Source organism: Pan paniscus, chromosome 2 (assembly GCF_029289425.2).
Source record: "Pan paniscus chromosome 2, NHGRI_mPanPan1-v2.0_pri, whole genome shotgun sequence".
NCBI classification, from domain to species: Eukaryota; Metazoa; Chordata; class Mammalia; order Primates; family Hominidae; genus Pan; species Pan paniscus.
This window is the reverse complement of record NC_085926.1, coordinates 193,596,120-193,613,130: the sequence shown is the minus strand read 5'-3', so window position 1 is coordinate 193,613,130 and position 17,011 is coordinate 193,596,120. Positions and strand designations below refer to the sequence as shown.

Below are 17,011 nucleotides of genomic sequence, written 5' to 3'. Positions count from 1 at the left end.
GCCTCTGAGCCCTCTGGGCCTGGGTGTGGCTGAGCCAGTCTGTTGTGGAAACAGGGCCAGCAGGTGTCTGGTAGTGTGGTCTGGGGGGTCAAGACTCTGAAGGTGAGGGTGGCCTGGCTGGGGCCACAGCCTCTGAGTTTGGCCTGGCTTTTGCCTCATGTTCAGCTCAGGAGCCTCCTGCAAGTGATCAGCTTCTCTTCTCATGTTGTCCCTCTTCTCCAGAGCCTGGTCCTGCGTCAGGTTGTCACCAAGACCAGGGATCAACCAGAAAGGGCTGGAGTGGAAATAGAGCCCCAGGAGCCACCCAGACTAAGGTTGCTGACAATTTGTGAGACTGAGTTCAATTCAGTGGTCATAACCAACATTTATTTCAACAGGATGACACTGAATGAAATAGAATAGAATAGACCCACATACATTGTATGTAAAAGTCAATTGAGTTCTTTTTGAAATTTCTGTTGGTTTTTATAGACACAGATGCACTTACTGGGTCAGAGTATAAAATGTATTTATTAAAGTGAACTGGGGCCAGAAACGTTGGAAAGCCACTGATCTAGAGAGATGTCCTCATTGTATAGACAAGGGGAGAACCTTTTGCCCGTGGCTGGGAGTCAAACCAGCAATCCTGACCTCTCCCTGCTTTCCCACCATATCGTGCTCAGGGTCCTCACTCAAAAAGCCTCTTGTTGCACGTGCTACGGAGCTCTGCTGTTCTCTAAACACCCTGCATTCTCCTGCCTCTGAGCCTTTGCTCAAGCTCTTCCCTCGGCTTGGAAGGCCCTTCCCTCCCATATCCATTAGAATTAAATATTCTATGCTTCCAGGCAGCATTTGAAGACAACTTCCCCCGGGGTGCCGAGGAGCTAGCTCATTATTATGAAAATGGTAAGTAAAGAATCAAACATTGATCCAGCCTTTCCATCCAAGCCAAATAGTTGACAAGGGAAATATCTTCACGATAGAGAACCTTCGGCTAACAAGTGCAGAAAGAATGATAGAAAAGCACCACTTGGCAGCCCCTAATGAGAAGTGGATCTCAGCACAAATCATTAGTGGACAGGATTTTATAATGGGTGCACTATCTGGTGGATGAAGTTTAACACCAGTAAAAGTGGGACAGCTGGACACTTTGTGTCTCCTTCAAGGCGCGATAGGAAGTACCCACCTATGGATTCTTCCTGCCAAAGAAATCTCCAGTCCTGATCTCAACTACCAGAGTTCAGGAAAGACAGAGGCAGAGGGACATCCACAAGGATTCAATCAGCCAAACCCAGAAGGTAGGATATGCCGCAGGACACAGTACCTGGTTCGTTCAACAACTAAATGACATGAAAAAATGGCACTGATCTAGGTATAGATTTAAAGACATTTAAGAAATATGCTAGTTAAACGTGTGCATATCTTTTTTGGATCTTGACTTGAATAAACCAGCTGTAAAAAGGCATTTTTCTTTCTTTCTTTCTTTTTTTTTTTTTTTTTTTTGAGACATGGTCTCACTCGGTGCAGCAGACTGGAATGCAGTGGTATGGTTACAGCTCGCTGCAGCCGCAACCTCTGGGGCTCAAGCAATTTTCTCACTTCAGCCTTCTGAATAGCTGGGACTATAGGTGAACATCAACACACCTAATTTTTAAACAAATTTTTTTTTTTGTAGAGACTGAGTCTCGCTATTGTACCCAGGCTGGTCTCAAACTCCTGAGCTCCAGTGATCCTCCCACCTTGGCCTCCCAAAGTGCTGGGACTACAGGCATCAGCCACCACATCTGACCTTTTTTTTTCTTTTTCTCTTCTGCTTTGCTGCTGAATAACAAGATATTTTTGACAAGTGGGGGAAATATGAACACTGATAGGTATTAAATGATAGTAAGTAGTTTTTTAAATTAATTAATTAATTAGTTTTTTTTTAAAAGACAGAGTCTTGCTCTGTTGCCCAGGCTGGAGTGCAGTGGTGCAATCTCGGCTCACTGCAACCTCCACCTCCCTGGTTCAAGTGATTCTCCTGCCTCAGCCTCCCGAGTAGCTGGGATTACAGGTACCCGCCACCATGCCTAGCTAATTTTTGTATTTTTAGTAGACACAGGGGTTTCACCATGTTGGCCAGGCTGGTCTTGAATTTCTGGCCTCAGGTGATCTGCCCGCCTCAGTCTCTCAAAGTGTTGGGATTACAGGTGTGCGGCCATATTTGTTTTGGCTCTGATAAGGTATTGTGGTTATATTTTTTAAATATGGGGGATAAGAGCTTGAGCATAATGTTGATAATATTGAAGGTGGCCAACCGGTACCTTGGGTTCATCATCCTATTCTCTTTACTTTTGCATGTGTTTGAATTTTTCCACAATAAATAGCTTTGGGTTTTTTTTTTTCCTGAGATGGAGTCTCCCTCTGTCACCCAGGCTAGAGTGCAGTGGCACGATCTCGGGTCACTGCAACCTCTGTCTCCCAGGTTCAAGTGATTCTCCTGCCTCAGCCTCCCAAATAGCTGGGATTACAGGCACCCACCACCACACCTGGCTAATTTTTGTATTTTAACAGCGATGGTATTTCACCATGTTACCCAGGCTGGTCTTGAACTCCTGACCTCAAGTGATGCACCCGTCTCGGCCTCTCAAAGTGCTGGGATTACAGGCGTGAGCCACCGCACCCGGCCAGGAAGTACAGCCTTGTGCCACATCACGATGTTTAGACCGATGATGGACCATATATATGACGGTGGCCCCGTAAGATTATAATAGGGCATATGCAGAAACCCGATATATGGTGCTCGATATTGGCCTTGAGGATCAAGCAGGGGAAATGACTGATGTTCAGTAATGGGACATTTGCTGGGACATGTGGCTTTCCATGTGGAAAACAAACATGTAAATAAATATATATATATACCATCTAGGTTTATGTAAACTCTCGATTTTATTGTTGTGTGAACTCTATGATATTCATACAACAAAGAAATCATCTGATGATGCATTTCTCAGAATGTATCTCCATCATTAAGCAACAGCTGACTGTGTTCCTACCAATGACATCTAGTTTTCTCCCAAGAGAAGTTCTAGGGCCAGGCACGGTGGCTCACGCCTATAATCCCAACACTTTGGGAGGCGGAGGTGGGCAGATCACCTGAAGTCAGAAGTTCAAGACTAGCCTGGCTAACATGGCGAAACCCTGTCTCTTTTTAAAATGCCAAAAATTAGCCAGGCATGGTGGTGCATGCCTATAATCCCAGCTACTCGGGAGGCTGAGGCAGGAGAATGGCTTGAACCCAGAAGGTGGAGGTTGCAGTGAGCCGAGATCGTACCACTGCACTCCAGCCTGGTGGGGGACAGAGCAGACTCTGTCTGAAAAAAAAAAAAAAAAAGAGAGAGAGAGAGAAGTTCTAGTAAATGCAACTGTATTCACCCTGTTGTATTTCCAGGGATGTTTGAATAAACCCAGTAGACTGGTGCCTGGAAATTGCCCAGTGAGTATGCCTGTTAATCTGGATCTGGGTTTATCACACCTACCTTCCCTCCTGTCCCGTCCACCCCAGCTACCCACAGTGCCCACGCTGCCTCTATCCGAGGGAGCATCCTCTGGATACTAGACCCTCCCAAGCTAATCATCCAAAGACATCTTATCCAGATATAAAACTGGATACACAAAGAAGCCACATCAACCATATAGTCGGTACTTAATAAGTGTCTGAATACACGAATTATTTGATTAATGAATTAATGAATGCTGGGTCACAGGAGGTGGGTCATGCCAGAGACAAAACAGATTGATTGAATGAATGAGAGAGCAGAGACTGGGGTCTCTTTGACCTGTAGCACAGATGCCAGCCTAGCTCCTCACCTGTCTTCACCCCAGGGCTCAGCCACAGCAAGAGGAGGAGGACCAGCCATGTGGCAGCAGGCATCAAGCAGAGATAGAAGTGCTGCGGTGTCCAAGGCCTGGTCTTTAAATATCCACCCATCCCAGCCAGCCCACCTGGTTCCTCCCTACTCCTGGGGAGGAACCAGCAGACACCTGGGCAGTCACTGGCAGACAGCAGGAGTGACACAGGTATCCCAGCTGCTTGAAATAGCTCACCCAAGCAGAGGTAATTTTGACATCCTGGAAACTCCAGCCTCCAGGGGAAGAATCTGAAAAACCAGAGTGACAAAATGACAGCGCTCACAGGAACTTTGCAGATTATCTAATCTTTTTATTTATTTTATTTTTTGAGACAGAGTCTCACTCTATCGCCCAGGCTGGAGTGCAGTGGTATGATCTCAGCTCACTGCAACCTCTGCCTCCTGGGTTCAAGAGGTTCTTCTGCTTCAGCCTCCCCAGTAGCTGGGATTACAGGTGGCTACTATTACACCCAGCTAATTGCTGTATTTTTAGTAGAGACGAGTTTTCACCATGTTGGCCAGGCTGGTCTCAAACTCCTGACCTCAGGTGATCCACTGCCTCAGCCTCCCAAAGTGCTGGGATTACAGGCATGAGCCACCACGCCTGGCCAATTGACTTTTATTAGCATTCACATACAGGTTTTGTGTGAATATATGTTTTCATTTCTCCGGGATAAATGTGCAAAAATGAAATTACTGCATCATATAGTAGTTGCACGTTCAGTCATAAAAAAAACAGCCAAGCTGTTTCCCAGAGTGGCTGCACCACTTTAAATTCTCACAGCAGTGATTGAGTGGTACAGTTCCTTTGCATCCTTGACAATAGTATTGTTACTATTTTTTATTGTGGTGATTCTTTTTTTTTTTTTTTGAGACATAATCTTGCTCTGTCGCCCAGGCTGGAGCGCAGTGGCATGATCTCAGCTTACTGCAACCTCCGTCTCCTGGGTTTAAGCAATTATCTTGCCTCAGCCTCCCAAGGTGCTAGGACTACAGGCGTGTGCCACCACACCTGGCTAATTTTTGTGTTTTCAGCAGAGACAGGGTTTTGCCATGTTGGCTAGGTTGGTCTTGAACTCCTGATCTCATGTGATCTGCCTGCCCCAGCCTCCCAAAGTGTTGGGATTACAGGTGTGAGCCACCGTGCCTGGCCTTATTTTGTTGATTCTAACACGTGGTGATATTTCCTGGTTTAAAGAAGCATTTCCCTAATGGTATCAAACATCTTTTCATGTGCTTATTTGCAATCTATATATCTTTTCCAGTGAAATGTTGCTTTGTATCTTTTGCTCATGTTCTAATTGCATTCTTTGTTTTGTTACTATTTTAAGACTTTTAAATGTATTCTAGATACTAGTCCTTTGCAAATATAGTCATGCATTGCATAAGGACATTTTGGTCAATGACAAACTGCATATAGGATGGGGTCCCATAAGATTATAATAATGGGCCTGAAAAATTCCTGTTGCCGAGTGCAATGCTACTCATATGTCTAGTGATGCTCGTGTAAAGCTACTGTGCTGCCACTTGCATAAAAGCACAGTGCACACCATTCTGTACAGTACACAATACTTGATAATGATAATAAATGTGTTATTGGATAGCACAGCGCACACCATTCTGTACAGCACACAATACTTGATAATGATAATAAATGTGTTCCTGGATAGCACAGCACACACCATTCTGTACAGCACACAATACTTGATAATGATAATAAATGTGTTACTGAATAGCACAGCGCACACCATTCTGTACAGCACACAATACTTGATAATGATAATAAATGTGTTCCTGGATAGCACAGCGCACACCATTCTGTACAGCACACAATACTTGATAATGATAATAAATGTGTTCCTGGATAGCACAGCGCACACCATTCTGTACAGCACACAATACTTGATAATGATAATAAATGTGTTCCTGGATAGCACAGCGCACACCATTCTGTACAGTACACAATACTTGATAATGATAATAAATGTGTTCCTGGATAGCACAGCGCACACCATTCTGTACAGCACACAATACTTGATAATGATAATAAATGTGTTCCTGGATAGCACAGCGCACACCATTCTGTACAGCACACAATACTTGATAATGATAATAAATGTGTTCCTGGATAGCACAGCACACACCATTCTGTACAGTACACAATACTTGATAATGATAATAAATGTGTTACTGGATAGCACAGCACACACCATTCTGTACAGCACACAATACTTGATAATAAATGTGTTACTGGATAGCACAGCACACACCATTCTGTACAGCACATAATACTTGATAATAATAAATGTGTTACTGGTTTATGTATTTACTATACTGTACTATTGATCAGTGTTTTAGAGTGTACTCCTTCTAACTATAAAAGAATTAAGTGAACTAGCAGGCCCTTTGGGAAGTACTGTAGAAGGCATTGTTACCACAGGCGATGACAGCTCCATGTGTGTTATTGCCCCTGAAGACCTTCCAGAGAGACAAAATGTGGAGGTGGAAGACAGTGATACTGATGACCCTGACCCTGTGTGGATCTAGGCTAACATGTGTTTTTGTGTCTTAGTTTTCAACAAAAAAGTTTAAAAAGTTAAAATACTAAGTTTATAAAGTTAAAAAGTTACAGTAAGCTAAGGCTGACTTATTGAAAAAATGTGCTTATACATGTAATATAGCTAAGTTGGCTTTTGCAAACATAGAGTCCTGTGGATGTTATGCTGACTTCGGCTTGGGGTTTTTCACAGAGAGAAACATGGCAGGGGGGACTCCATCAGGTTGGTGCAAAGATAATTGCTGTTTTTGCAATTAAAATAATGGGAAAAACTGCGATTACCTTTGCACCCACCTAATAACTTATCTAGGGGACTCTTTCTCCACCCAAAACCCAGGACACTTGGCCCACAACTACATCACCACCCCAGGGTTCCAGGACACTTGGCCCATGACTACATCACCACCCCAGGGTTCTTTACTATAGTTTTCTTGTTCTTCCTTCAATTACGTGTGACATTCCCAACTCCAAGATTCTTCCAGTCCTTCTCTCCCCCTTTATCTAAACCAGGCTGTCATGAGTTTCTGTCAGCTGCAATCAAGAGTCATGACTCTTACAGTAGGTAGGATTACTCCCTTTTTTGTTGTCGTTAAGGAAACCTGTAAGAGGAAAAACAAACACACTTTATGTGGAGAGACAGGGAAAGTTGTTCTATTCAGTCTGGAATCTAGTCCCTCAGCTGGTGGTCCACCTTCGGATTCACTGGCCTTGGGAGTAAGACGGTGCCTTGTAGTCAAAGAAGTGAGGAATTCTAGTACCTCCTGAGGGTGGAATTGAGGAGAGGAGACGTGAGAGAGGATGCTGGAAAGGAGGAAGCAGCCAGAATGTGTAGGGCCTTTGTGGCCATGCCAAGGAGCCTCAGGGAATATCTGAGCGTCTTAAATAGGTCAGAGGGCAATTCTGAAAACAAACTCCTTCTACCTGCTGTGTAGACAATGAGTTGTCATTGTTAGATAGAGGATAAAATGAACCCAATTAGATTACTGCCATCATTCGAGTGATAGAAGATGTTGATCTGTAATAGGGTAATGGCCATACACTTTCGAGGGGAAAAATGTTCAAATTTAGGGGGTAATTAGAAATCTGCACTTACAGCCCTTGGTGACACTTTTCCTATGAGCCAAACGGAGAGGGGGAGAGAGAGAGAAGGTGGACAGTCACCGACATATGAGGCAGTGGAAGAGGAACAGGCATGGATAGGAAGAGAATTATGTGGGACACATTGGGTTCGAGATGCCTGTGTGAGACAGTCTCATGAATATGTCCAGTAATATATTGACCAAGCAAGTCTGTCAGGAGCCTCTGGAAATGAGGTACAGAATTTGATAGTCATCACTATGGAGATGGTAACCTGAGCCGTGAGAGAAGCTAAAATCCCCGGGGAGAGGATGTAGAATGAGAGGAGAAAATGGGCCAGGACAAACACAAGGAACCCCGATATAAAGGGCTGAACACAGGAGGGGGTGCTCAGAGGGAGGGGCAAAACCAGAACAGTACAGCGTCCCCAAACCAAGGAAAAGAATGTTGCCAGAAGAGGAGAGTCAGGCTGTTTCAAACTCTGCTAAGAAGTGAAGGATGTTGCATATTGAGTAGAGTCCATTGGGGTTACCAGTCAGGATGTCTCAGGGATCCCCTTTGGCAGAAGTAGTTCCAATGAAGTGGGAGGAGGAAGGTGGGAGCAGAGGCCAAATGAGCGTGAGGAGTGTTTAGGAGTTGACAGAAAGTGTATCCACTTTTTTGAGACGTTTAGCCACGAAGAGGGAGAGACATGGGGCAGTAGGTGGAGGAGGAGATGAAATTAAGGGAGTGTATGGAGTTTTAAAATGGAAAGCTTGATCCTGTTTAAACGCTGTTTTATGCCCCTATGAGGGCGAGGTTAAACATACAGAATAGAGGCATAACTGATAGAGCCAAGACTCCCACCCAGGAGCGGGTTTCGAGTGGCACCTCTCTAATTCAATCCCAAAGGAAAAGAGGATACATGTGGGTCCAGGTACATGCTGAGGTTTGGTGGCAGGACTTTGAAGGAGGTCCCATCTGATGGCTTCTATTTCTCCTGTGAAATAGGGGAAGCCCTGTCTGCTGGTTGTGATGTGCCGTGACAGTCAGAAATGCGGGGAAAAGGGGACAGGTCTGAAACGGGAGGCATTAAGAATGGGAAAGTAAGGGCAGGCACCATGGCTCACGCCTGTAATCCCAGCACTTTGGGAGCCCGAGGCGGGTGGATCACCTGAGGTTGGGCATTTGAGACCAGCCTGGCCAACATGGTGAAACCCCATCTCTACTAAAAATACAAAAATTAGCCGGGCGTGGTGGTGTGTGCCTGTAATCCCAGCTACTTGGGAGGCTGAGGCAGGAGAATCGCTTGAACCCAGGAGGTGGAGGCTGCAGTGAGCTGAGATCGCGCCGCTGCACTCCAGACTGGGTGGCAAAGCGAGACTCCATCTCAAAAAAAAAAAAAAAAAAAAAGAATGGGAAAGGGAGAGTGTCTGGGGAAGCAGCGTTGCCTCGGCAAGGCCTGAGACCGGCTGGGGTTAGAGATCAGGACTCGCGCGTGGCCTCGTCTGTGCCTCTGTGCATTTTCCCCCAGCAGGTCAGCGGTGTGAAAGGTGGGGGTTCTAGTAGGTCTCACAGGGAGACAATGCAGGAAGGGGCTGAGAATAGCAAGTGAGAGGTTATTGGTAGGACGGACAATGCAGGAGCTGGATGGACTGCACGGACTGAGCGATCGCCACCGAGAGATATTTGGGGTACCCTGCCCCAGTCCCCAGCCCCCAGCCCCTGACCCACCATGGGAGGTGGGAGCAGCGGGCAGGCCGGTTGGGGGCCAGATACCCAGGCAGTGGGATGTGCAGTGGGAGGGGTCTCCGCCCCTGCCCCGGGTCCCCACTGGCCCCTCTGCCGCCCACTGGTCCCCCGCGGCATCCCAGAGCCGACCCAGGCCCAACTAGAGGAATGGCTGCAGAGCTGGGATCCTAATGACACAGGACAGTGGTGGAGCGTTAAGAGCTCGGTGGTAAACGTGCACTGAAATACAGTCATGCTGTGCAGAAGCTCTGTAGTTTCATTAGATACCTTTTGTCAATTTTGGCTTTTGTTGCCATTCCTTTTGGTGTTTTAGTCATGAAGTCTTTGCCCATGCTTATGTCCTCAATGGTATTGCCTAGGTTTTCTTCTAGGATTTTTCTGGTTTTAGGTCTCACGTTTAAATCTTTAATGCATCTTGAGTTAATTTTTATATAAGGTGTCAGGAAGGGGTCTAGTTTCGGTTTTCTGCATATGACCAGCCAGAGTGAACAGGCAACCTACAGAATGGAAGAAAATTTTTGCAATCTATCCATCCAACAAAGGGCTGATATCCAGAATTTACAAGGAACTTAAGTAAATTTACAAGAACAAACAACCCCATCAGAAAGTGTGCAAAGGATATGAACAGACACTTCTCAAGACATTTATGCAGCCAACAAACATACGAAAAAAAGCTCATCGTCACTGATCATTAGAGAAATGCAAATCAAAACCACAATGAGATACCATCTCACACCAGTTAGAATGGTGATCATTAAAAAGTCACGAAACAACAGATGCTGGAGAGGATGTAGAGAAATAGGAACATTTTTACACTGTTGGTGGGAGTGCAAATTAGTTCAACCATTGTGGAAGACAGTGTGGCAATTCCTCAAGGATCTAGAACTAGAAATACCATTTGACCCAGCCATCCCATTACTGGGTATATACCCAAAGGATTATAAATCATTCTACTGTAAAGACACATGCACACGTATGTTTATTTATTATTTATTTTTGAGACGGAGTCTTGCTCTGTTACCAGGCTGGAGTGCAGTGGCACGGTCTCGGCTCACTGCAACCTCCACCTCCCGGGTTCAAGTGATTCTCCTGCCTCAGCCTCCTGAGTAGCTGGAACTACAGGCACACACCACCACGCCCGGCTAATTTTTTGCGTTTTACTAGAGAAGGGGTTTCACCATGTTGGCCAGGATGGTCTTGATCTCCTGACCTCGTGATCCACCCGCCTCAGCCTCCCAAAGTGCTGGGATTACAGGTTTGAGCCACCGCGCCCAGCCCCAAGCACATTTATGTTTATTGCAGCACTATTCACAATAGCAAAGACTTGGAACCAACCCAAATGCCCATCAATGATAGACTGGTTAAAGAAAATGTGGCACATAGACACCACGGAATACTATGCAGCCATAAAAAAGATGAGTTCATGTCCTTTGCAGGGACATGGATGACACTGGAAACCATCATTCTCAGCAAACTAACACAGGAACAGAAAACCAAACACCACATGTTCTCACTCATAAGTGGGAGCTGAACAATGAGAACATATGGACACAGAGAGGGGAACATCACACACTGGTGCCAGTTGGGAGGTTGGGGGCAAGGGGAGGGATAGCATTAGGAGAAATACCCAATGTAGATGACAGGTTGATGGGTGCAGCAAACCACCATGGCACATATATACCTATGTAACAACCCTGCACGTTCTGCACATGTATCCCAGAACTTAAAGTATAATAATAATAATAATAATAATAAAGAAATTGAGAGACTGTTGATATCAACTGTTCCCTGAGCCACATGGAAAGCTGTATCCTCTGCAGGCTGCTTGGTGAGTATGTGAGGAGGTATATTCATTCACTTTGAGACCTATTTCTCTAAGAAAGGGTCCTGAAAGGCTTTCCCCTGCTACAGGGACAGCCCTTGGCAAGGAAGCCACTGTCCTCAGGCACGCAGGGCTCCTTCATCTCCTGCAACAGATACAGCCCTTGGCAAGGAAGGCACTGTCCTTGAGCACATAGACAGGGCTCCTTCATCTCCTGTAACAGGGACAGCCCTTGGCAAGGAAGCCACTGTCCTTGAGCACATAGACAGGGCTCCTTCATCTCCTGCAACAGGGACAGCCCTTGGCAAGGAAGCCACTGTCCTTGAGCACACAGACAGGGCTCCTTCATCTCCTGCGACAGGGACAGCCCTTGGCAAGGATGTCACTTCCTTGGGCACACAGACAGGGCTCCTTCAGCAGACAGCAGATAGATATGCAATGCAAGCCTTGGTTTTTTGGGATGATTCCAATGCAGCACCAGACACGTGTGTCCAATTCTGGGGTTTGCTCATAGGAAACCCATGTGCCAGCAAATCTATGTCACATTCTCCAGTATCACCTTTATAAGGAATAAAGTCAATTTACTGTTCTTCTTTAAAAAGAAAGAAACGTATTCATGACTGTAGCTTGGCTGTCACTCAAGTGCAAGTGAATGGTGGATGTGGCCACGCGGCTCCACCCACTGATCCATAATCCCCAAAAGGGACCAGGGCAGACCCAGCTCTCTGCAGGGCAAACGCTCCACAACCCAAAACACTTGTTTCTGTTGTTGTTGCTGTTTGGAAACTCCCTCTTCTATTTCCCACCTCCCTCTTTCCCGTTCTCATTCCCTTTTCTCTGCTCCTATTTCTGTTTCCCTCAGTTCCACCTAATACCCCGTGGTGTCACCCCAGCCCTTTCCTCTACCCACTCCAGCCTTACTACCCCCAACGTCCCACACCCTGGGAAACACCAAGGTCTGCCTCTGTACCTCCAAGTTCTTTCCCCCTGTTATTGCCCTGGGTCAGTCCTTTGTGGGGGCTCCTCTCTCCTCTCTTGATTTCTTTTCATCTGGCTAACCTCTAATCCTGTAAGATTTACCTCAAATATCTTTCAAGAAGTATTTTCTGAATCCAAGGAGGACCTAAAAGCCATTCTGCTGGCCTCCCAGAGCTGAATCTGCCAAGAGCGGTATTTGGCACACTCTCGGCTCACTGCAACCTCCGTCTCCCAGGTTCAAGCAACTCTCCTGCCTCAGCCTCCTGAGTAGCTGGGATTACAGGCACCCACCATCATGCCTAGCTAATTTTTTGTATTTTTAGAGATGGGGTTTCACTATGTTGGCCAGGCTGGGACAATTCTTAAACTGTCATTCTTTACTCACTTATTTGCAGGAATTCTTATGTAAAGAACTTTCCCTAATCAACAAGGTTTCCCTGAGTTGCAATTTGTAGAGAAAAGAAAGGATAATTGCTGATCTTCCTTCAAGTGTCCATTCCCAGTGTTAGGAGTTAGTGCCCTGGGTACCTCCAAGAGTGACCAATTACATGTTTTTGTTTGGTTGGTTTCGGCTTTGAAACCATCACTATGAATTCACGGTTTTCATGTATTAGAGACCACTTTCTAGGTGCTTGATGTGTCTACTGCTACTGGGGCAGAGGTAGAAAATGTGTATACGGTAAAAGAACAACAAATGAGTTCACGCTTATATTTCTATTTCAAATTTAGTATATGGTTTTACACCTTTTTCAAAGAAAAATCTTGTTTTATTTTTTGAGATAGAGTTTTGTTCCTGTTGCCCAGGCTGGAGTGCTGTGGCACAATCTCGGCTCACTGCAATCTCCGCCTCCTAGTTCAAGCGACTCTCCTGCTTCAGCCTCCCCAACAGCTGGGATTACAGGCACCTGCCACCATGCCCAGCTAATTTTTCAATTTTAGTAGAGATGGGGTTTCACTATGTTGGCCAGGCTGGTCTCAAACTCCTGACCTCAGGTCATCTGCCCGCCTCGGCCTCCCAAAGTGTGGGATTACAGGCGTGAGCCACTGCACCTGGCCAGAAAAATCTTAGTTTTAGCATTAACATAATTAGTTATTAGCTTTAACTCCCACCCCACGTAATTTCAAAGGATTAATACCAATAAGACAAGTAACGGAGATGATTGATTGAAATTTAGGATTCAGTGGCTCTATTTGTCTTTAGACTATGGCTCACTAAATCTGCACACTTGAAGTGCTGTGTTCTAGCGATCCTGATGACACATGAGGTAATAGGCTGCGTGACTGTCACCAGCCTGATGTGCAGTTGGGCTGCAGAACCCTGTGATGCTGCCTAGCCCAGCCAGCCCCAGGTCACTCCTCAGACTCAAACTCGATTCTGACACCACCAGCACCCGGGACGCTGCCTAGGGGCTTTCTCTGGTGGCAGGAGCATGTCCTGGAGCAGGCCAGGGGTGTCTGGAATTGACCATCCTGAACCTGTGCAGCATGGGCTGGTGAAGGAACACACCAGCTCCCACAGTGAGCACGGGCCCAGCTGCCCACGTGGGACCCGGCTCCCGGACGCCCCGTGCCACCGCCTCTTTCCTGTCTCACCTCCCACTTCCCTTCAGCTGCTGCTCAGGGCCACCTTCCAAATTTTGGTCTCAGGGTTGGCGCCTGTAGAATGCAATCCAAGGAATTTAGATTCATTCATTTCAGATACCATTCTTTCAATTTTAGGGACTATCTTAGAAACTTAGTTGGGTAATAATGTAAAACACTTACAATTTCAAAGTCCAGATATTACTTCAGAGTCTATTTTGGTCTCACTTCCACCACTGACCCCTGTCCTCCACAGCAACCACTTTAGATTTTTATCTTTGTACTGTTTTAAGAAAAAGCAAATATATATTTGTATCATATGATATGTACTCTGCCCCTTATCAATAGGCCTTCCTCATTCCTCCTTCTGGTACTGAGTTCCCCACTGCATGAATTAATGTTCCTAATCCCCTTACTGATGGACATTTTGATTGTTTCCAGTTTTACAAACGCCACAGTGAAGAACTTTGTTGCAAACACATTCAGGCTGTGAAAAGAACTCTGTGGGTAAAGTCCTTTCATTTCTTTGCCAGAGTTTTTTTTGAGGCAGATTCTAGAATTGCTGAGTCTAAGGGCAAATGCCATGTAGTTTTGTTAGATGCTGCCAAATCCTCTTCCATGAGGCTGCAACGTTCTGCATTCCACAGTGACGTATGAGTCCTTGTACCCCACAGCTTCATAACCAAAGCATGACAGCAAACCTGCACGTTTACCCATCACACAGTTGAGAAATTTTATCTACTTTCACCTTTTTTTTGGTTAGCATTTTTATTCCCAGCTTTTTTGTGGTGTAATGTGCAGAAGGTAATGAACGCATTCTACCTGCAAGCTTCTTCCTGTGCCTTTGGAATCTGCTCCTGCCAGTCTGCAGGGAACCACGGATCTGCTTTCCGTCACGTAGGACACATTCTCGACACCCTCTGTACACAGCATGCGCTTTATTTGGCTTCTCTTACGCAGCGTAGTGACTTTCAGATTTATTCAAGCTGCTGCATGCGCCAATAGTCCACCCCTTCCTAGTGCTGAGGCCCCCATCACATGAGCACAACTGTTTCCTGTGTGTGATGTGTTGTTCTCTGGCTGTGCACTGCCAAAAAAGACATCATTAAAAAAATTTAAATATAATGTAAGACCTGCCTTGTCTTAGGAAACGTTTTTCTGGCAGTGGCTCACACCTATAATCCCAATACTCTGGGAGGCTGAGGCAGGAGGACTGCTTGAGCCCAGGAGTTTGGGACCAGCCTGGACAAGATTGTGAAACCCTGCCTCTAAAAATTAGCCAGGCATGGTGGCTCACACCTGTAGTCTCAGCTCTTAGGGAGGTTGAGGTGGGAGGACTGCTGGAGCCCGGGAGGTGGAGGCTGCAGTGAGCCGAGATCACATCACTGCACTCCAGCCTGGGCAGCATGGCAAGACTCTGTCTCTACCAAGAAAAAAACAAAAAATTAACAGAAGGAAGAACAAAAGGGCTTTCTTATCAAAAATACACTTTAAGGAACAAATTTATAATATTAAGTTGCTGCAAAAGTAATTGTGCCTTTTACCATTGAAAGCAATGGCAAAAACTGCAATTACTTTTGCTCCAACCTAATATTATTTTCTAATGACAAACTTGGAAATAACTGTCATTGTTCTCTAAAAAGAACAGCCTAAAAATAAAGCAGCAGCCCATTTACCTCTATGCCAGTTCTTTTAGCATTTGGTTATTTAAACTGGCAGTCCCTAACCTTTTTGGCACCAGGGACTGGTTTCACGGAAGACACTTTTTCCACTGACAAGTGTGGGGATCGTTTGGAGATGAAACGGTTCCATCTCAGATCATCAGTATTAGATTCTCACAAGCGGGGCATAACCTAGATCCTTCGCATGCGCAGTTCACAACAAGGTTCCACTCCTATGAGAATCTAATGCCACCACCGATCTGACAGGAGGCGGAGCTCACACAGCAATGATATGACAGGGGGCGGAGCTCACACAGTAATGATAAGACAGGGGGCAGAGCTCACACAGTAATGATATGACAGGGGCGAAGCTCACACAGTAATGCTCTGGCAGGGGGCGGAGCTCACACAGTAATGATATGACAGGGGCGGAGCTCACACAGTAATGACGACAGGGGGCAGAGCTCACACAGTAATGATCTGGCAGGGGTGGAGCTCACACAGTAATGATATGACAGGGGGCGGAGCTCACACAGTAATGCTCTGGCAGGGGGTGGAGCTCACACAGTAATGCCCTGGCAGGGGGCGGAGCTCACACAGTAATGCTCTGGCAGGGGGCGGAGCTCACACAGTAATGATGACAGGGGGTGGAGCTCACACAGTAATGCTCTGTCAGGGGGCGGAGCTCACACAGTAATGCTCTGGCAGAGGGCGGAGCTCACAGTAATGCTCTGGCAGGTGGCAGAGCTCACACAGTAATGCTCTGGCAGGTGGCGGAGCTCACACAGTAATGCTCTGGCAGTGGGCGGAGCTCACACAGTAATGCTCTGGCAGGGGGCGGAGCTCACAGTAATGCTCTGGCAGGGGGCGGAGCTCACACAGTAATGCTCTGTCAGGGGGCGGAGCTCACACAGTAATGCTCTGGCAGAGGGCGGAGCTCACAGTAATGCTCTGGCAGGTGGCAGAACTCACACAGTAATGCTCTGGCAGGTGGCGGAGCTCACACAGTAATGCTCTGGCAGTGGGCGGAGCTCACACAGTAATGCTCTGGCAGGGGGCGGAGCTCACACAGTAATGCTCAGGCAGGGGGCGGAGCTCACACAGTAATGCTCAGGCAGGGGGCGGAGCTCACACAGTAATGCTCACTGGCCGGCTGCTCACCTCCTACTGTGTGGCCTGGTTCCTAACAGGCCATGGACTGGTAACAATCTGTGGCCTGGGGATTGGGGACCCCTGATTTAAAGAATCGAGGACACACTCACCTAGCAAACCATCTGCCAAGAAAAAGGAGGAAAAGCACCAACATTAATTTGAACTTGGAAATAAACTACAAGGCCAGGCATGGTGGTTCACACCTATAATTCCAGCACTTCAGGAGGCCAAGGAGGAACGATCACTTGAGCCCAGCAGTTTGAGATCAGCCTAGGCAACACAGTGAGACCCTGTCCCTACAATTACAAAATAAATGAGCTGGGCATGGTGGTGCACACCTGTAGCCCCAACTGCTCAGAAGGCTGAGTCGGGAAGATCACCTGAGCTGCCCAGGAGTTTGAGGCTGCAGTAAGCTGAGACTGCACCACTGCACCGATTCTGTCTCAAAAAAAAAAAAAAAAAACAAACTACAACAAAATATCTGGATTTTGATGTAACAGAATACAAAGATAATTACATTTGATTTTTAGGTCAACAAATATGACTAAAGTCACAACAGTAAAATATTTTAAATGGATTTGGA

At 46.3% G+C, this 17,011-nt stretch overlaps 1 protein-coding gene across 1 annotated transcript in view; it reads right to left on the bottom strand.

Annotated features, from left to right (window-relative positions):
* LOC117974248 (mucin-20) overlaps nt 1-17,011 on the bottom strand; it is a 44,931-nt gene that overhangs the window by 27,604 nt on the left and 316 nt on the right. Inside the window, exons 2-5 of the mRNA XM_063602640.1 lie at nt 16,438-16,550; nt 14,438-14,702; nt 13,799-13,898; nt 3,829-9,731 (exon numbers count right to left, since the gene is read on the bottom strand). The gene's annotated coding sequence lies outside the window, so the exon portion shown is untranslated. The remainder of the gene's footprint in view (nt 1-3,828; nt 9,732-13,798; nt 13,899-14,437; nt 14,703-16,437; nt 16,551-17,011) is intronic.